This window comes from Nicotiana tabacum, chromosome 1 (genome assembly GCF_000715075.1).
Source record: "Nicotiana tabacum cultivar K326 chromosome 1, ASM71507v2, whole genome shotgun sequence".
In the NCBI taxonomy this organism is placed as follows: Eukaryota; Viridiplantae; Streptophyta; class Magnoliopsida; order Solanales; family Solanaceae; genus Nicotiana; species Nicotiana tabacum.
Window position 1 is genome coordinate 48,095,557 of NC_134080.1, and position 22,127 is coordinate 48,117,683.

Below are 22,127 nucleotides of genomic sequence, written 5' to 3' on the forward strand. Positions count from 1 at the left end.
AGTAGAAGTAGAGGGCTGACCCCTCTGCTGAGACGGACCATCATGAAGACAAGGACACTGCCTCCTCATATGCCCAAACTCTCCATACTCTATAACAACTCCCCGGTATTGGAGATGGGGACTGAAGGGAACCCCTGGCACCTGAATGACCAGTAGAAGGACCTAACATGGAAGAACCCTGCACTAATAGAGCACGGGACAAACTCTAGCCTGGAAGGACACTAAGTGATGAGTGGCTCTGATGAGAACTGTGAGAACCATGACCTAACGATGCCCCACGATAACCTGGGCGAGCTGAATGAGCCTGTTTGAATGGGCGGCCTCTGCCCTGCTGGAATAGACCCTCAAAGGAGCACCACTAAAGCTACCAGATCCCCAAGGCCTCTTGACCTCCCTCTTCTCTCGCTCCTGACGGCAAACTGACTCAATCTCACGGGCGATGTCAACAACCTCCTCGAATGTAGCACTTGTCACCATCTCTCTAGTCATGAGAATCCGAAGCTAATATGTGAGGCCATCAACAAACCTCCTAATCCTCTCTCGATCTGTGGGTACCAACCAAACCGCATGACGGGCTAACTCAGAGAACCGCATCTCATACTACGTCACAGTGATCTCTCCCTGACGCAACTGCTCGAACTGCCTACGCAGCTCCTTTTGGAGAGACTATAGCACATATTTCTCTAGAAAGAGAATAGAGAACTATTTCCAGGTAAGGGGAGCTGCACCAACAGGCCTACGCCTCTCATACGTCTCCCACCAAGTGAAGGTAGCCCAAGAAAACTGAAAGGTAGTGAATGCTACACCACTGGTATATAGAATCCCCGATGTACGAAGCATCCTCTAGCACTTATCCAAGAAACCCTGGGCATCCTTGCCCTCTTGCACTGCTAAAGGTCGGAGGCTGGAGTTTACCAAACCTCTCTAGTCGACGCTGCTTGTCGTCCAGCGTAACTGGTACCACATACTCCTGAGCTGGTGCAACCGCCTGGGCTGGAGGTGCCCCCGGTGTCTGGAGTCCCTGAACAACTTGCTTAGGTGTGCGAGCAACGGGAGTCTGGGTGCCTCCCCCGGCCTGAGAAATAGCTGCAGCCGTAGTAACTGAGACCGCTTGAGCCAAACCGGTACACACTGATAAGATCTGAGCTAGAGCCTCCTGAAGGCCTGGAATCACAATACGCACAATTGGTGCCTACGCTGGTGGTGTTGTAGCGTCCACAACTGGGACCTAATCCTGAACTGGGGTAGCTGGTGGATCTGCAGGTGCTGCCCTAGCTGCTCTTCCCCTACCACAGCCTCGACTGCATCCTCGACCTCTGGTGGCCCCAACTGGTGGTATTGGTTGTTGTCCATCCTACCCGAAAGCATGTGTCCTCACCATCTGTGAGAGAATGGAATAACATAAGTTTAGTACTCGGATCAACAAATTTGCACGACAAGAATATGAAGTTTTTCCTAAAGGTTCTGCAGCCTCTCGAGGATAAATACAGACATCTCTGTACAGATTCGCGAGACTCAACTAAACCAGTTCATGACTCGTGAGACCTATGTAACCTAGGCTCTGATACCAACTTGTCACGACCCCAAATTCCAGTCATGATAGCGCTTATCGCATTACTAGGCAAGCCAACCCAAACATTTAATCAAACCCTTTTTTCCTTATAATAAGCCATTTTCTAACACAGGTTTAGATACCAAATTTTTCATAATAAGCGTTTAAAACAACAAAATATGAAGTCAAATAAACATGCAACTACACAGTTCCAAGTATCTGGTGTCACGAGTCTAAAGCCTCTAATACATAACTGAGTGTCTAATACATTATAAGTCTAGAAAATGCAGAAGAGAACAAGATATGAATGAGAAAACAGGGTTGCGGATGCCATGCAGTAACCTTGCAATCTCAATCAAACTCTGGATCAGCTGAGGACCCTTAATCTACCGCTCGGGCACCTGGATCTGCACACAAGGTGCATGGAGTAACATGAGCACGCCAACTCAGTAAGTAACTAAAGTAAATAAGGACTGAAAGTAGTGACGAGCAGTTAAAAATCATATAAATGAATAGACAACAGACTAACATATCAAATTCCACAGTTTAAAACCAATTTCGTTGAAAAATCATCAATTTCAGTTTAACTACTTGAAATTATATACTCAGCAATTTCTTACAACAGAGGCTTATATTTAAAATAAGAGTGAAATATCATAACTGGACCCCTCGGGCAAGGTATCACTCAGAATATGGCCTCTCGGGCAGCCTCTCAGTCACTCGTGACTCAACTCTCGTCACTCAATGCTCACTCTCAGCACTCAGGCTCATTAATATCTCATAGTAACCTTTGCGGCGTGCATCCCAATTCATAATTTATAGTCGACTACGTTCACTGGGGGTATACAGACTCTGGAGGGGCTCCTACAACCCAAACGTCATATCACTGTAGAGTGCAGCCTGATCCAATATATATATATATATATATATCGCTGCGGCGTGCAGCCCGATCCATATAAGTATCGCTGCGGCGTGCAGCCCGATCCATAACTCATACATATATAAATATCCTCTCTATTAGGTTCTCAACCTCTCTCAGTCATTAACCTCACAGCCTCTCGGGCACAATAGTAGAGATTAGGGAACTTAGTCCAAACAGTCCTCACATTTAGAAGTAGAGTGATAAAACCAGTTTTAAATATTTAAATAGGTAAAACATGACTGAGGATATGCTTTCAACAAGTAAAGTAAGGAAAAATAGTAACAATGCCCCTAAGGGTCTCAACAGGTCGGCACAAGGCCCCAAACATGGCATACAGACCATAATACAGTATATGACTAAAGTACGGAATAATATAAAATTCCAAATCAAATACGTGGCTTAATAGTTGCTACAGGACGGACCAAGTCATAATCCCTACCGGTGCATGCCCACACGCTCGTCACCTAGCATGTGTGTCACCGCATTTATCAAAACAAGTCAAATACCGGGGTTTTGTACCCTCAGTTCCAGATTTACAATGGTTACTTACCTCAAACCGGTGAAAATACTACTCCACGATGCCTTTGCCCCTCGAATTGGCCTCCACTCGCATCGAATTTATCCAAATCAGAATCACCGTGTCAAAATATGCTAAAGAAACGAAGCCCAAGCGAAAACAGTCAAATACTACCAAAAATCCCGAAATTGGCCAAATCCGACCCCCGGACCCACATCTCGAAATTCGATAAAAATCACATCAACGGAATCCTTATCCTCCCACGAGTCAATACATACCAAGAACACTGAAATTGGAGTCCAAATGGCCCCTCAAATTCTCATTTTAAAAGTCTCTTAATCTCAAGCCCTAATTCCTCAATTTTAGGCCTAAATTCCATGATTAATTAGGTAGATTTCACATTAGAATCAAGTTTTAAGTCCAAAATCTTACCTCCAAGTGATTCCTTTTGAATCCCTCTTGAATCCCCTTCAAAAAGCTCCAAAAAGACCAACAATGGATGAAGTAAACCTCAAATTCGCGGACAAGACGACTATTTAAACCTTCTGCCCAGGCCAGAAATCCTTCTTTGCGAACGTGGTCAAAGACTCGCATTCACAAAGCACAAAAATCCATTGACCAAAACTCTTCTTCGCGAATGCGATCTCACCATCGCGAACGTGATGCCTCAGCTTCACCAACCTTCGCGAACGCGACCAGGTCTCTCGCGAACGCGATGCTTACCATTCCGGCCTTTCGGAAATGTGGGACTCCCCTCGCAAATGTGAAGGCCAAACCTGATGCCTCCCTTCGTGACCCTTCGCGAATGCGAGGGTCCACTCGCGAACGTGAAGAACAAAATAACTGCAAGAGTTGAAACCAAAATCTGCAACTTTTCTTTAACTTAAAATGATCCGTTCAACCCTCCGAAACTCACCCGAGGCTCCTGGGACCTCAACCAAAGGCACAAACATATCCCAAAACCTTATTCCAACTTGTACCAATCTTCAAAATACCTCAAACGACATCAAATCAATCAAAACATATCGGATTCAAGCCTAAGTTTCCAAAATTTTCCGAATTCTGCTTTTGATCAAAAACCCAAATAAACCACGTCCGAATGACTTGAAACTTTGTACACACATACCAAATGACACAACGGATCTACTGAAACTCTCAGAATTCCATTCCCGCCCCTATATCAAAATCTCACCTACCAACCGGAAATCGCCAAAAATCCATTTTCGCCAATTCAAGCCTAAATCTATTCCGGACCTCTAAACCTCATTCCGATCACGCTACTAAGTCCCAAATCACCTCTAGAAGCTAACCGAACCATCAGAGCTCACATTCGAGCCCTCTAGCATATAAGTCAACGTCCGATTGACTTTTCCAACTTAAGCTTCCTCAAAAGAGACTAAGTGTCTCAAACCTTACCAAATCCTTTCCTAACTCGAACCAATCGACCTGATCACATAGAGAACCATTAGACAAAGCAATAAGAAGCAGAAATGGGGGAAACAGAGCGGTAACTCATGAGACGACTGGTCGGGTTGTCACAGTATTAGACATAGGTGTTGGATAATTGGCTAGATTGTGTAGTAGGTTTTCTTGAGGTGGTGAGTAAGGTGTTTTTGGATAGTGGAATATGTCTTGCATGTGGGATGGGATAATGTGTCTATTTGCATGATTTGGGATAGGTCTTGGGTGTTGTTAATTTTCTAATTGGGCCGAGTGAGATGGTACTTGAGTGGAAATTAAGGGATTTAATTGGATCTTCTCAGTAAGATTATTAAAAGAATTAGCCTTATCAAAGTCATTTAGGAAATAGTGTAGAAAATTTATTATTGTTTAAAAGAGGAGTTATGGACGTTTTAGAGGTAGTTTTGTGATTAGTAGTAGGATTAAGATTAGTAATAGTTAAATTAGTGAAAGGAAGATTGTTAGGAGTAGTTAACACATGCTTACCTGAAGGACTTTTAGAATTAGCAGCCAAAGTTTGTACTGGTTGGAATTGATTTGCCTTATTAGAATTCATTTTCATGAATGTTTTGTGGGAAATTACATTGTCTTCCATTCTTCAGTAGATGGAATGTGGTTATTAGAACTGTTAGGGTTAGTAAGGGTTGATTAGTTCTTGCTATAAGTATATGTATGATGTTCATCTTGCAATTGATAAGTACAAATTCTTTGATTATGCCCCATCTGACCACACTTAGTACATAGCAAATCTAATCCTTCATAAAGGATATTTTGCCTATGATTTCCAATGTAAATGTGTGTCCGTAATGGTTGATCCAATGGTATTTCAACACATAACCTAGAATATCTTCCTCTTGTTGTTGAAGAGGTGCAAGTATCAACAGTTAATAATTTTCCAATTTTATTACCTAGTTTCTGAAAAATTTGAAAATCATAAAATTCAGTAGGTAATTCAGGTAATCACAACCATATAGCAGAGGAAGTGATTTTTATTTCAGAAGCCATAAACTTTGGTTCCCATTAACGAATGGATAGAAAATGATATAAAATGAACCAAGGTCCATCGTGTAATGCATGAGCCTTATTTTCCTCTTTTTGGAATTTAAGAAGGAAAAAATCTGATCCTAAATCAATGAGAGGTAGATTTTCAGTAGGTTGCCATAAGACATATATTTTTTACCTAAGTATTTAATATCCAATCTTGAGACCATATACCTTAACGATTACTGCATGTTGCCATGGCTTGCAAATCCCGTTTTTTTCATCAAGAGAAAGTGGAATGAAAATATAGGGGTCAGTTGGTGCCTCCGTTTTATCATTAATCACCAAACTAAGGTTTAGTGGTTCATGTTGGGTAGATGGTGAAGAGGTAACATTATTAGAGGTTAGGGTATTTAGGTATGATTTGGGAACATATTGAGGAGGATTTGATGCAGTTTCATGCGTATCAATATTCATGTTGTTATTTGGACTGATGGTGGAATTGGTTAGTGGAGGTGGTAATAATGTTAAAGCTGAATCCAAGAGGATATCAGGTGGTTTAGGTGGCATGGAATATGAAGATTCATATTTTTGGGATTTCATGTAGAGAGAGTTTTTTTTTGTGTAAATATTTTTGTGATGACCCAAAAGGCCATCACTTGTTTTAAAAGTAAATTTAAAAATTCCGAGGCCTTAAAAAACCTCTTTCGGCATCACCTCGATTTGCATGCGCAGTTCGGGTGCGTAGCCGGAAAGTCATTATGTGAAAATCTCTGAAAAATAATGAATTTTGACTTTATCATGGATTTAAGTTGACTTCCGTCAACATTTTGGGTAAACGAACCCGGACCCGTGATTTGACGGTCCCGAAGGGTTCGTAGGAACATATGGGACTTGGGCGTATGCTCGGATTTGAATTACGAGGTCCCAATCCCAAGAAATAAATTTTTTTAAAAAATTGTTTTTTGGAATTATTTATGAGTTTTGAAAATGAAATGTGTTTAAAACTTAACGGTATCGGGCCCGTATTTTGGTTTCGACGCCCGGTACAAGTCTTATATGTGATTTAAGATAAATTTGTGAATTTTGGTAAGAAACGAACTTGAAATGACGTGAATCGGATCGTTTTTGAGAAAATTGGAAAATTTGAAATACTTAAGAAATTTCATGATTTTGATGCTAAATTCATAGATGTTGATGTTATTTTAGTGATTTGAATGCATGAGCTAGTCCGTATGATATTTTTGGGTTGGTGTGCATGTTTTGTTTGGAGCCCCGAGGGCTCGGGTGAGTTTTGGATATGCCACGGGGTGAATTTTGGACTTGGAGAATTGCAGGTTTTCAGCTGGTGTGAATAGGCCTGCAGGCTTCGCATTTGTGAAGCCTGGATCACAAATGCGAAGGCTGAGTCGCAAATGCGAAATAGCCCAGGCATGCTCTTCCTCGCAAATGCGAAATGTTCCTTCGCAAATGCGAAACTCCCCAATCTGGGCCTGTTATCGCAAATGCGATAGTGTGTTCGCAATTCCGACCTTGCAAATGAGAGGGTCCCTTCGCAAATGCGAACTTAGCAGAAATCTGGGTTTGCAATTGCGAACCCTGGTCGCAATTGCGACATTTGTAACCTGCAATTTTATAACTTAGCCGAAAATCTCTCATTTTTCACACTATTTCAAAACCAAAACACTCTTGGGCGATTTTTCAAAGACAACTCTTCTTCCAAATCGATTGTAAGTCAATTTTAACTCGTTTTCTTCAATCATTAACATCTTTTCACATGATTTCAACTCAAAATCAATGATTTTCATGGGGAAAATTGGGTGTTTTGGGTAGAACCTAGGTTTTTCAAAAATTGGGGATTTGGACCTCAATTTGAGGTCCGATTTCAAAACAAATTATGTATTTGAGTTCGTAGTGGGATGGGTAATCAGGTTTTGGTTCGAACCTCGACGCGATTTTTGACTTTTTGGGTAAAATTTTGGAAAACTTATTTCCATGCATTAGAGTTGATTCATTTAGCATTTGTTGATGTAATTAAGTAACTTGTGGCTAGATACGAGCGAATTGGTGGTGGAATCAAGAGGTAAAGCGATAGTAGAGACTTGAATTGTGTTCGTGGCATCGAGATAAGTGTTTGGTCTAATCTTAGCTTGAGGGATTAGGAGTCGAGTCCTATTTTCTATGTTGTATTTGTCGAGTATGACGTGTAGGCATGGTGATGAGTATCTATACGTTGGTGTCAAGCATGCCCGTGAGTCTTATATTGTGATTATTATGGCTTCGTTGTGTTATTCATGCTTTAATGTTGATTTCTATTGTTGGGCAAAGTTTGTGGAAGTAATTGTGACATTTGAACATTGAGGAGCGTTGGCTCGAGTTGTACAATGAAATGTGAAAGTGTAAGTGGAAATTGAACCTTTTAGAGCATTGGCTCAAAGTTGTGAAGTGAGTTATGAAGTAAAAGTGAAAAAGAGAAGAGAATCATTATATTAACTCCCTTACCGGGATATTGTTGCTTTTGATGTTATCTCCCTTGCCGGGATGTTGATGTCTTTTGATGTTGTTCCCTTGCCGGGACTTGATTGTTGAACTATTGTTCCCCTGTCGGGATTCGTATTGTAACTTCATTTATTCCCTTGCCCTATTGTTTGTGATTGTTGTTTGGGTGAGGAAGAGTGTTAAAGCACGAAGGGTGATGCCTTGTATTGTTTTGGTGAGAGAGTGTTAAAGCATGAAAGGTGATGCCAAGTATGATTTGTGAGGAAAGAGTGCAAAGCACAAAGGATTATATCGTGCCGCACGATGTACCATTCTGTGTCGATTATATTGATTATATGGTGAGGACGAGAGTAAAAGCACGAAGGGTGATGTCGTGCACATTTTTATTACTTGATTGTTTTGGGAAGGATGAGAGTAAAAGCACGAAGGGTGATGTCGTGCACTTATTGATTTCTGATTCTCTGTTGATATCTGAGATATGTTGTTTCTTTTAACTGCCTGTTGTCTTTCTGTTCTAAATTGATAGTTCCCCCGCAGCATGTTACCCCTCCCTTAATTGACTGTATATTATTGTTCTTCTTTTCCGCTGTATATAGTTAAATTGCACAGATTTATTTGGTAGTCTGGTCCTAGCCCCGTCACTACTTCACCGAGATTAGGCTAGGCACTTACCAGCACATGGGGTCAGTTGTGCTGATACTATACTCTGCACTATGTGCATATTCCGGAGCAGCAGCTTTTGGACCGTAGATTGGGAGGCTGCCTTCAGTCCACGCGGAGATCCAAGGTAGTCCTGCAGGTGTCTGCATGTCCTGGCGTCTCCCTCTATCCCTTTACTCCTGTTTCATTTATTTAGCTCAGAAATAGTGTATCTTTTATCTTCAGACTTTGTATGTAGTATTCTTATATCGTCTGTGAAACTGTGACACCAGTTCTGGGTGGTAGAGGCTCAAACAGTTGTATTAGATACATATTTCAGATAATTTACTGCATTTCTTTCGCTTATTGTAATTTACGTTGTCTACATATATTTGCTTTATAATTGTTAAAGAAAATAAAAATGGGTAAAAAGGTAATTAGTTCAAACAGTCGGCTTGCCTAGCTCACATTAGTAGGCACCATCACGACTCCTGAGGGTGGAAAATTCGGGTCGTGACAATTTTCGAATATTTGGATAGTATTACGATATTAGGATTTATTAACATTATTCTATAAGTAATATATGCATTTGGAAAATAATCAAATCTTTTTTTTTGATTGAGTATATCAATTAAACAGTTATCTTCTAATTGTACTAATTTTTTTAATATTTTTAATTCAGAAAATAAATCTAAACTATCAATATCGGGTTGATTATTATGATTTATGGAGCATTCAAGATAAAGGAAATATTTTTTTCAAATTTTCATCATCTCGTAATCTTAGTTTTTACTGCTAAATAGAAAACCAATTTTTTTTCATATGCCTATAATTATTCAAATCTATTTTAAAGTGACTGTTATCTTCTAATTGTACTAACTTTCTTAATATTTTAATTCAGAAAATAAATCCAAACTATCAGTATCGGGTTGATTATTATGATTTACGGAGCATTCAAGATGAATGCAATATTTTTTCAAATTTTCATCATTTGGTAATCTTAGTTTTTACTGCTAAATAGAAAATCAAATTTTTTTTCATATGCCTATAATTATTCAAATCTATTTTAAAGTGAAAAATAACCTTGTCTACTACTCTCTCATGTCCATAATTAGTGATTTTTTTGGCTTTTATTTTGATCCAAAATAAGTGTCCTTTTATATAATCGAGAAGGAATTAACTTTATTTTTCCAAAACTTGCCCTTATTTACATATCTCTACATGTCAAGGTAACAACATATAAATTTTAATTAAGGATAATTTAGTCAAAATACATTTTTGTTCTAGGAGTCAATATTTTCTTAAGGGGCACAACAAAGGTTAAAAAGTCATTTATTATGAACCAGAGAGAGTATGTAAAAAAAGTAATCAACTCTAAAGGACTCTTCGAGAGATTTTGACATTTCACTATTAATATTCTCTTCAAATTATTTCATCTTATATATTATATGTTTCTTATGAAATTTGGGTTCAATATTAATTTCAAATGCAATTTCTTTGGTAGAAACCAAAGTAGCTGCAAATACTTCGTCTCTATATTTGTTAAATAAAGAAATTAATTTTTTCACTTCATATAACTTTTTAAAAAAATTATATATAGCCTATTAGGTGTAAAAAAAATGGGGCCTCCACAAATGTGGGGCGTAAAGCAGTTGCTTTACCTGCTTTATGGACAGGCCGCCCCTGATTTGATTCTCACGAATAGGTCTGGAGAGGGTAAGATGTATGCAGTCTTATCCTTACCCTGGACAGAGAGACTGTTTTCGATAGGCCCTCGGCTAAAGAAAGAATGAAATAAAGTAACGACAACAAGTAGTGACAACATTAAGATAAAACAAGAAGACCGAAGCCAAGAAAGCAAGTAGAAGAAAGTGAGTGAAGTTTATATTAATACCTGAAAATGCAAATTGTAGAAAACTCTATCTTCCAAAGTTTGAAAAGAAGATGCATTCAGTAGGAGAAGTCTTTCCTCCTCTAATTCTGATACAGCTTCAGCAAACGAACTCTTATTGGTCTTCAAAATAGATATTTGAATCACGATTTCTTTATCTCCCACTTGATTTGCTGAGACAACTAATAAAGTGTGACGACCCAAAGGGTAATCGCCTGTTTTTAATTGTATTTTATGCTTCTGAGGCCTTGAAAACCTCATTTAGAGTCGCCTCGATTTGCATGCGCAGTCCGGGCGCGTAGCCGGAGAGCTTAAATATGAAATTCTTTGAAAAATGATGAAATTTGAGTTTAAAATGAATAAATTTAACTTCGGTCAACATTGTGGGTAAACAGACCCGGACCTGTTATTTGACGGTCCCGGAGGGTCCGTAGGAAAATATGGGACTTGGGCGTATGCCCGGAACCGAATTCCGAGGTCCCAAGCCCGAGAAATGAATTTTTAAGTAAAATTGTTTTCTGAAATTTTTTAAGGAATTTTGAAATGAAATCTCATTAGAAAGCGATGGTATCGGGCCCGTATTTTAGTTGCGGCACGCGGTACATGTCTTATATATGGTTTAAGTCATTTCTGTAAAATTTGGCTGAAAACGGAGTCCGTTTGACGTGATTCGGCCCTAAATTGCTAAAGTTGATGTTTTATGAAGTTTGAGAAAAATCCTTTGACTTTGAGGTTTGATTCATTGTTTTTGAGGTTATTTTGGCGATTTGATTGCACATATAAGTTCATATGAAGTTGTTGAGTTAATACGTGTGTTTGGTTAGGAGCCCCGAGGGCTCGGGTGTGATTCAGATGTGTTTTAGAGGGTTTCGGACTTAGAAATTGTTGCAGGTTTCTCAGCTGTTGGGTTTCTGGTACTTCCTTCTTCGCGTTCGCGGGAGTACCCACACGAACGCGATGGGTTAATTGTTGCTGAAGGAATTTCCTTCTACGCGAACGCGTAGCTCAGGTCGCGAACGCGAGGCTTTGGGGGGGGGGATAACCCTTCGCGAGCGCGGTCCTGACCACGCGAATGCGAAGGCCAAATGGGCCTAGCAGGGGGTGGGGTAGTTGTCTTACGCGAACGCGAGGGCTCGAGGAGATTACTCTCCGCGAATGCGAGACCGTGTACGCGAACGCAAAGGCTCACCCAGCCTGACCATCGCAAACGTGAAGGGTCAGTCGCGAACGCGAAGGGCATTTTCGCCTAGTGATTTTAAAAAGGCCAAAAACAGAACACTTTCGGGATTTTATAAAAATTTCACAAACCTCTTCTTTTCCAAAGCGCTTAGGCGATTTTTGAAGCTTCTCTTCACCATAATCTCTTGGGTAAGTAATCTTTAACTTGTTTTCTTCATTTTCCATCAACACCAACTAGATTTTTAGGCCTAAAACATGTAATTAAGGGTAGAAATTAGGGATTTGGATAGAGTTAGGGCTTTTTGATTATTTGTGTTTTAGACCTCGTTTTGGGGTCGGATTTGAAAACAAATTATATATTCGGGCTCGTAGGCGAATGGGTGATCGGGTTTTGGTCTGAAGCTCATGTTTTGACCAAGTGGGTCCGGGGTTGATTTTTGGGATTTTGGGAAGAATGATTGAAAAGTTATAATTAAACATTGGAATTGGATTGTTTAGCACTTATTGATGATATTGAGTCAATTATGTATAGATTCGATTGGGTTGAAGCTGAATTTGAGAGGAAAAGCGGTGTTCGAGGCTTGAGTTGGCCGTAAAAGTTCGAGGTAAGTGTTCGATCTAACCTCAGCTTGAGGGATTAGGAGTTGAGTCCTATTTGCTACTTGCTTCTTGTTGAGTGCGACGTATAGGCATGGTGACGAGTATCTATACGTTGCTGTCGAGCATGACCGTGAGTCTTAAATTTGAACGTTGTTGTGCTCCTAGATGACACTTCAGATGCTTTAATTAATGATCTCCTATATTGAGTAAAGATTGATTTTATCCTCGCAGATCTTAGTTATGATTGAGTATTGTCATTAATTGAGCTGAGTACAAAATGAATTAGGATTTGGTTATAGCTGATTCTCCCCTGCCGGGATGACTATTTCGATATTGTTGTTCCCTTACCGGGAAGTTATTATATTATTTTTGTTCCCTTGCCGGGATTTTTTGTAATTTTGTGATGACTTGTAAATGGGAGCGGGTGGTACGCCTACCACAAAATATAATGAAATGGGAGCGGGTGGTACGCCTACCACAAGATATGATGAAATGGGAGCGGGTGGTACGCCTACCACAAGATATGATGAAATGGGAGCGGGTGGTACGCCTACCACAAGATATGATGAAATGGGAGTGGGTGGTATGCCTACCACAAGATCGATGAAATGGGAGCGGGTGGTACACCTACCATGAGATATAATGAAATGGGAGCGGGTGGTATGCCTACCACAAGATATAATAAAATGGGAGCGGGTGATACACCTATATCTATGAGATCGGGTTGCACGCCTGCAACAAGATGAAAGTGAAAGTTGCCTTATTTCTTTTTATTCGTGTTAGAAGTTAAATTGTAGTTTCCTTATTATTCTTTGATATTCTGTTTTATCTGCTACCCCCGAAGCATGTTCCCCTTCTCCAGCTTTGATTGCTTATTACCTGTTTACTTTTTCAGCCATATATTATATAACTGCACAGGTTTATCTGGAGTCTGGTCCTAGCCTCGTCACTACCTCGCCGGGGTTAGGCCAGACACTTACCAGCACATGGGGTCGGTTGTGCTGATGCTACACTCTGCACTTATGTGCAGATACCGGAGCAACGTTTGAGCAGCAACATTAGCTCGGGAACCAGCCTTCAGTCCACCTAAACACCGAGGTAGCCTTGCCGGCGTCCGCAGGCCCGACGTCTACTCTATCCTATTTTATATTCTGCTATCTCATGTATTCAAGACAGACAATGTTATCTTTCTTTCAAACTGATGTATGTAGTATTCTTAGTAGTCCGTGGATGATGTGACATCAGGTTCTGGATAGAGACATGTATTGGTTTCTTGATATTTGGATTTCATATTTATTTAAGACTTCCGCTAAATTTTATTTTCCGCTATCATTTAAATGCTTAATCATTGATAATTTAACTGGCGAAATATGTATAAAAACGAATGAGTTAGTGGTTTCTAAGTTCATGGCTTGCCTAATTTCTACGAGTAGGCGCCATCACGATTCCCGAGGGTGGGAATTCCGGATCGTGACATAAAGAATTCTGAATTCTTCTTCTTAGTGTTTGCTTATTAAAATCAGCAGAATATTCTTTCTTAGGGATAGATCTTAATGTGAGATTTTCTTTCTTCTGTGTCAGTCTTTCTACTTCTTTCTTTAACTCTGGTATGTACTTTAGCACTCTCCCTACTGTGGCTGGAAGGCTTACTTTTTCTGTGGAAAATGAAAGGTAGATAATGGGTTAATTTGCATGATCAAATACCTATTAAGAATATGATAAGACCACAAAAAATCAAGGATATTTAGTAGAGGATGCAAACAGTGGCGGATCTAGAGTATGGCATATGTATTCACAGGAACTTATTAGTTTTTACTCAGATTCTATTTATATATTAAGAAGTCTACTAAATTGTTGGACTAAAATGGCCTAAGATACTCTTAACATGGTGTGATATTATCCGTTTTGGGCCAAGTCCGCACGGTTTTCCCCAAAAAGACCTCACATCATTAAGAGTATCTAACTCCTTATTAGCTTATTTTTCTTTTTAACTTTCCATGTAGGACTTTGTTCACACACTTCCAACATAAATATTTATAAATAGTTGACTCTAAACCCATTCATTAATGTAATTTTACTTGAAATTAATGCAAGAACTCATAAACTTTAGATTTTAAATTCGCCTTTGGATGCAAAGTGAAAATGTACCAAATTACCAATTGAAACATTCAGTATCTTCAATATATTGGATACAAAAAAGAAATAGATATTCCAAGTATTATTCCCTTCCCTTTTTCACTAAAGGCAAACAAGAAGCTCAATACTATTTTTTTATACCATCAAAAAAATATGGCAGAATGAATGGTATCGCTTGATTTTTAATCAGAGGTCTCAGATTCAAGTTATGGGAATGGAAAGAAATTAGGTGTGAGCACTTCTTTCTTTTATGGTTCTTATGAGGCACGAATCCAGATTACGAATACTAAACGATTATATATAAAAATTTAAAAAGGATAAAAAATGCACTTCAACTATGAAAACTATAGCAAATTTGCCCTTATTTTAAATTCAGCCTCAGACATGGCCTTATTATTACTGGATTGGATCAGATTTGTCTTTCAACTATGGGTAACAAAATAAATTTGCGTAATGACTTCCTAGCCACTTAAATTTGTTGGGCTTTTAAAAGCCGATTCATGAACTTTAAACTTTTTCATTTGAACACTCGAACTCATGATTCCTTTAACTAATAAACACATTTGACCGTCGATCATGCCCATGTGGCATCAGTGGGTCCTAATCAACCTGCTGCGTGAGGAACACGATGACAGGAGCATGAGAGTCGTCTTACCAAGAAAAGGAAAAAAGGGAGCTGTTTGCATGTTCCACAATTGCTAGTGAAGCTGGAGTACCTCAACGAAGGTGTTCATGTGAAACAGAAAGAAGCCATAGCGAGAGAAAAACAAGATGGAATTGGCGAAGGACACAAGCTTTGGAATATAGGGAACTTCGATTGGGAAGTGAAGGTTTTAAAAACGAACTCGTGTCCATCCCAAATTCCAAATGAGGAATCAGATTCAGAAGGCCGGACAGAGAGATTTAGATATTTAGTGTAATTCAAAACGTGGTAATTCTTGGGGTGAAGAATGGAGGCACCGGCCTCGAATGTCTCGCCGGAAATAGCCACCATGCACCCTCCGACAACATCGTGCCGCTCGAAGATTCTGATTGTACCAATTTCGGAGTTTGAATAGCTCTGCAGGAAGTGTGCCACGAAGAAGCCGCCGATTCTGCTGCCGATAATGCAGACAGTCGGGGATGATTCCGTGGAGATGAGCTTCTAAAATAAGCTCAAAAATATTTTTAGTGAAGTTTGACTAATTAATGGTACAAAATGCCTACCTATCATCAAATGTGCAATAAATTCATTGGTCCTGGACGGACATGTTTGTGTATGTGTAATACACGCGCGAAGGTCAATGGTCAAATGTGTTTATTAGTTAAGGAAATCATGAGTTCAAGTGTCTAAATGGGAAAGTTTAAAGTTTATGTATCGGCTTTTAAAAAACCCTACAAGTTTAAGTGGTTAGGAAGCCATTAAAATTTGACATCAGTTTGACCATGGTCCCAAACATGCCCTTATCATGAGTGTATTAGCTTATATTTGCCCCTCAAATTTAACAAACTTCTAACTTCATATTTTTACCTATTTAAATTATATTTTATTAGATGGACTGCCAGCTTGCAAGACAATAACTTTAACCCCAGAGATTTCTTATAGAAAATTTTAACCACAAAAATTATACATGTTCAAAATGGTTAAAACAACTTGAAATATTTAGTTGCTCGTCATATTCTTGTCTTTCCCCTATTATTATTTTTTACTCTTATGAAATTTAACAACAATGAAATAGAACACTAATTCTAGAAAACTGAAAACATGATTTTGAAGAACGAACATATAATTGCAATTGCGCACAAAAGAATATTGATCTCCACAAAGATAGAAACTCAAAGAGAGAAGACTAATTAGTTAATTTTTGGGCAAAATGGAATGTTTTGTGGATCTTTGCTTTCGATATGTAATTCAAATTACATGTTCTTTTTTTCCCTCTCTTTAATTCTTTCTCTCGTTGTTTTAGAAACAGAAATCAAATAATAAAAATTTACTCTAAAATAAAAGGGTTGATCGAAAAAAATAAATTATAGTATTAGTTTAGAGCGGTAAATATGAGTTAATCCACTCTTAATAAGAGCATATTAGGATCCAAATTCAAAAGGAGGACAAATTTGTTCTTTTTCCTGTAGTTGAGGGACAAATCTGAGCCGATATGTCTAGGGCCAAATTCAAAATAAGGATAAATTACTCTATTTTTCATAGTTGAGGAGCATTTTTGGCCCTTTTTCAAATACTAAAAAAAAAAAGAGAAGAAAAATACTGCTCTTTCGTTTCATGAACACATTATTACTATACTACTTCGGACGATAATGTCAATCTCGTAAATCTATATCACTTTCTGGAATTTCAGAAGTTCACAAATTATTGTACTCAAATTTGTCTTTTGTTACTACGTACCTCAACAAAATGAGGAAAAAGAAGTAGAAGAAAGAATCAGAGGAACGTCAAAAACAAGAAAAAGAAAGAATTATACCGTTTGATCAGTAGCTGGAAGCAAAAAACGAAGAGAAGAATACAAGCTATTAGTGTTTTTTCTCCGGTCACGCTCACTTGCATTGTGATTAAGCTTCTTCACTATTCGATAATCACCATTATTAAACTCATTAAAATTCTTGGATTCACTGTGTACAATGCTGGGACGAGATGATGAATGATAACGAGGAATATTGGTACCTGAATCTGGATTTTCTATGGTGTTCAGTTCCTGGCTTGTGGGATCTGCCAAAGACAAGCCTAAGTTAGAAAACAAAGGAGAAGAAACGGCGAACATTATGCTAATATTTATGAATAATTTGGGGTTTTTATATAGGACTGTGTTGTGACAATCATAGAACTTGTAGGAGTCTAGGATTATATCATGTTATATTGAACTAAACTTTTTCACTATCAGTATATTTTAATTGTACAGTTAAATCTCTCTATAACAATTTTGTTTTTTTTGATATTTTTAGTTACTATAGTAAAATGTTGTTATAGAGAACATACATTATAATATAATATGAAAAATTGGTTCCAAAAATTATAGTGAAGTGATATTATAAAGGATGACTACTATAGAGAGAAGTATACATTACTAGTCCCACTTTTTAAGAATGTAATTATCATTTAAGTGGTTTGACATTTTAGTAATTTACCCTTTTTATGCTGTCAGAGTATAAAGTTAAAATCTTATGGGTCAGATTATATATTAATGACTTTGCCATGACATATATACCTTAGCATTATGCCAAAATAATTGCATCTTTTATTGTGTTAATTATTTGAATAATTTAAAACAATTTTCTTAATCATGTGAACTGAAAAAGACTTTTCTTGTTCTTTTTTTTATCGTACAACTTTTCTTGTTCTTTAAGGAGGGAGGGACCGGGGGACGCATGTGGAAGGAAACGGGTTTAACTGAACCGGTTTTATCAAAAAATAATATTGTGTATAAGTATAAATTACGATTGAAACTGCATAAATCTTGTATAAATATTTTATTTGAACCCACTTGATAATTACTATTTTACAACTAAAGTTATGTATTTCTAAGATTGAACCCGCTTGCACAAAATCTTGGGTCCGCTACAGGGAGGGAGAAGGGAAAATAATTTATTCTTCAACAATGAAATAAATGTAGGGAGCGCTTCCCTTCGAATGAGGCCATTGCGGTACGAATCCGTATATAGTCAGACTTCAATGCGGGTACCGGACACCCAGTAAAAATAAAAATAAAAAGAAATAAATGTTTCTTTTTTGGTCGAACAATGGAATCAATGTTGGAAATACGGATATTCAGATAGAGTCAACGTCTTATAAACCGATTTAAGTTAATACTAAAATGTTCTTCACTAATATAAATTTGCAATAGATTAAATTATTTAAATGATACCTTACTATTATTTGTTTTACTAATAATTTACTTTATTACCTAACATATTAACTATTGCTGCTAATGACGAAGGTAAGTGTTGTTGCTTACCTGGCTTCCAATAATAATGCCATAATGGATGAGTTGGAAAAAAGAATGCCACGTACGGAGGAGCACTAGGAGAATACCCCCACCAAAAAGGCTTGAGGAAGGGCGGATCTAACGCGTACATACTAAAATTTATTAAACATTTATAAGTATTTTACTGTAAAATTATTTTTTTATTATATAAATTAATGTAAAATTGATATTGAAAACCATATGTTTGATTCAAAAGATATTAAAACCTTTTTGAACAAATCAATCGAAGATGAAGGGGTAAATCTTAGCTGAATATAATAAACTCTAGAAGAAATAAAAGATAAAGAGATGATCGTTAATAAATTTCTTTTCGTTCTCCAATAGTGAATTTCTCCGAGTCCTCCTTCTATTACAAGGTTTTTTTGTCCCTTATATACTAGAGAGAAACTCTTCTGAATTGTAAAAAAACTAAGTACAAGAAATATTCGACGGAATATTCTTAATGTCCCCTAATGGGCTTACATTACTACAAGGGTCGTTCAGTCTCTTCTTTTGTCCTATGGCCGTCTCCCTCGGGACGTCGGCTCGAGGATACCCGGTCGTTTATCGTACTCGTCATAGGTCATGGTCGGTCAAATTTGGACCCATACAGTTAGTCCCTCCGCTTGTCGAGGTTGCGAACGGACGCGTCCTCGACGAGCGGACTTCATGCATCCTTTTGGAGAAATTTGACCTGTTGAAACGTTACGACGTAGCCAATAGGAGATGATCATCATGTTCAGCAAAACACCATATGGTACGCTTTATCGGGAAATGATGTCAGCTTCACGTGCGTCATCATTATGCAGGTTTTCGAGGCAGGGATTGACGGCTTAATGCTTCGATTCTTGTGCTGCTTCGAAACCTTCCGCCTTGATTCTAGCGCCACCCCAACCATATAAATAGGTGAAGGATTTGTTTTTCTGAAATTTTTTAGCCATTTCTCTTCTTGATAACTTCTTTCATTCTTCCTCATTTGCTCTCATACCCTTCCGTTTCTTCCTTTGTTTATCACCTGAAGCTTCTTCTGCCTTCTTTCTTGTTGATATTCCTTTGACCGATATCATGTCAAGGTCTCGTCATTCTCATGGAGAGGTTCCTGAAGCTGCCCCGTCGTCGCCCACAGTGCCTCATTCAGACGGCGGAGATGTGGTGGTAGAAAAGGGTGACAGCCCTCCTACGGTGGAGGAGTTACTGTCGAGACACCCCTTATCCCGGAGCGACTTCCTCAAAGATCCCACTCCTACTCCGAACCCCGTCTTTTTTTAGACGGAGCATGTCTATATTGATGCCCTTCGTGTAAAGTATGGCATTCCTGCTCATATAGAAATGGTTCCGGTGGGGAGAGATTATGTGGACGTTCACAGACTTGGGTACTGCGCTCTCTATGATTATCATTTTATGATCGGCTATACTCTTCCTCTCTTTCCCTTAGCAGAAGAATTTTGTAGATTCTACCAAGTTTACCCAGCACAGCTTACGCCATATACGCTCAAGGTGTTTCTGCTATTGACCAAATATGCAGAGTTGGTGGAGTCTGGCGTTTCTGTTCACCAACTTTTGCATTGGTTTGCGCCTGGCTTCCTCACAGGTACCATGGTGCATTTGAGGCTTCGTGGTACGAAAGGGCTGGTGGTCGGGACGGATGACCGGCCAAGCCGCAAGTTTTGGCATAAGTACTTCTTTGTCAAGACCGAACACGTCGTTTCTGACTCCGCCAGATTCCCGTAGCGGTGGAATGAGGCTCGTAAGTGTCGTCACTCATTTCATTCCCCTCTTTTCTGTATTTTCAGTAAAGTTTATTCGCTCGCCGTTTTGCAGTAATGGGACGTCCGCGTCACCCTATTGCGGATATCAGGGGTTGGGTAGCCCGTTGTTGCCTTATGCAGCATAAACTCGAACTTGGCCCGCCTTCATACAGTGTTACGGCCCCAAAGTTCCCTATGGTAAATGTCTTACTTACTATTTCGTTGGCAGTGTGACCTTATTTAATGGTACGACTCTTTGTGATGACGGGTCAAGGAGTTTCCAGGCGAAAGGCGCCAATCCCCCCCTTTCGGCAAGCCGTTGCTACTGCATATACGCAGTTTGTATTGAGTGAGTTAGTTCGACAGGGTCGTCCTCAACCTATTCAATTGGGAGATCCATCTCGAGTCGTATCTGCGAGGGAGGAGGCTTTTTCGGTGCCGGCCTCGTATACTTTGGATGAATCTTCTAACTGGGACGAGCCGTTGTCGAGAAAAAGAAGGAGTTTGGTGCTTGGGAAAGATGTGGCCATAAACGCTGATAGAAGCAGGGCGTCCCAGACAGCCCATGTGCCCGTATTCATGGCCGACGCCATTTTGTCGGGGAGATCTCCCTAAGTGGAAAGAGTTTGTCCAGAAGCTAGCTCAGTGCGCTCTATTGAGGGTGGTGCGCCATCCAATATTGGAGGACATCCTGTTGAGGATAACGGCTCCGGCTCAGATGTCGACCCAGAGGATGTTAATGAGTTCGTGGGTCGCCACACTCGTGTGGCGGTTAGGATGGACGGATCTGACCGTCATGTAGTCATTCCAGGAGACTACAACTTGCTACTCAACAGCGAGCAAGTGGCATCTGCCCTAGATCCCTTATGTATCGCTCTTGAAAGCGAGATGCTTAGGGCGATGAGCGATGTGGAGTTGTCTCAGAAGGTCACCGGTATGGCCCTGTAGGTAGATACCTTTTCTTCCCATTTCGACGTTGGGTTTGTGTGGTGGTCATCGTTCTGTATTTTGTTTCTAACTTCTCTCCTTCTCTTTTGTCAGACCCTCGTCATGGAGTTTGAGCGGGAGCATCGGGATAGGAGACGGACGGGCTTTTATGAGAAGTTGTCGTCCAAATTTCATCAGTATCGTGCTAAGCACCGGGCGATGGCCGAAATTTATCATTAGGACCCTGAGTTTCAGGTGTTTCGTGAGGGGCTCAAGCAGCGGTAGGACAAGTTGAAGCGCTAGGTTAAGGAGTTGAGGGAGAGGGACGAGGAGCTCGTGAAGGCTGTCGCCCGTAATAGTGAGCTGGAAGCCTCCCTCAAGGCGAAGGAAGATGAGCTCGAGTTGAGCAAGGGTGTGATGGCTGAGAGTGCCGACTTACAGGCGAAGGTGGCTGCCTTGACCGCTAAGTTGAGAGCTAAGGCAGCGGAGATTGAGGAGCTTAATGGTGAGCTGAGCGTTAGTGCTGACAAGCTGGCGGCAACTATTTCTGAATCGGTATCTTTAGAATATGCCCTCCACATTTCTAGGTCGGAGTTGAATAGGGAGAGTGAAGCCTCTAGTCGTCAGGTCGCAAGGCTCGAAGGGCGTACCAAAGAGCTGGAGACGGATCTGGCTGCACTAAATGGACAAATGGCCTCGCTGAGGGCGGAGGATGTGAGTCAACGTTCTCAGCCTTCTACATCTCGTACCTCAGCCGATCTGGTGGGCGGAGGTTCAGGCTGTGCATGCTGAAGCTCGAGCAGCTCGTGAGGCATGCGGGTGCGACCCCCCACACCTGACACGGATGATATCAACTCTAATGATGCGAACCGCCTTGCTTCATATTCGTGGTACGAAGATGCTTACCCCACTGGAGATGATATGTAGTCTTTGTATGTACTTGCTTTTGTTTAGGGTTTTTTCATGGGACGTACTTGAGCCTGTTTGTAGGGGAAAGTGTAAATAATATTTTGCTGTAATGTAATTTTTATTTTGTCGACTTGTTCTTTCTTGCATTTATCGAACCCATGATATCGTTGACGCCCTTGGTTATAGGGAACTATCGTCGAAGTAGAATTCTGT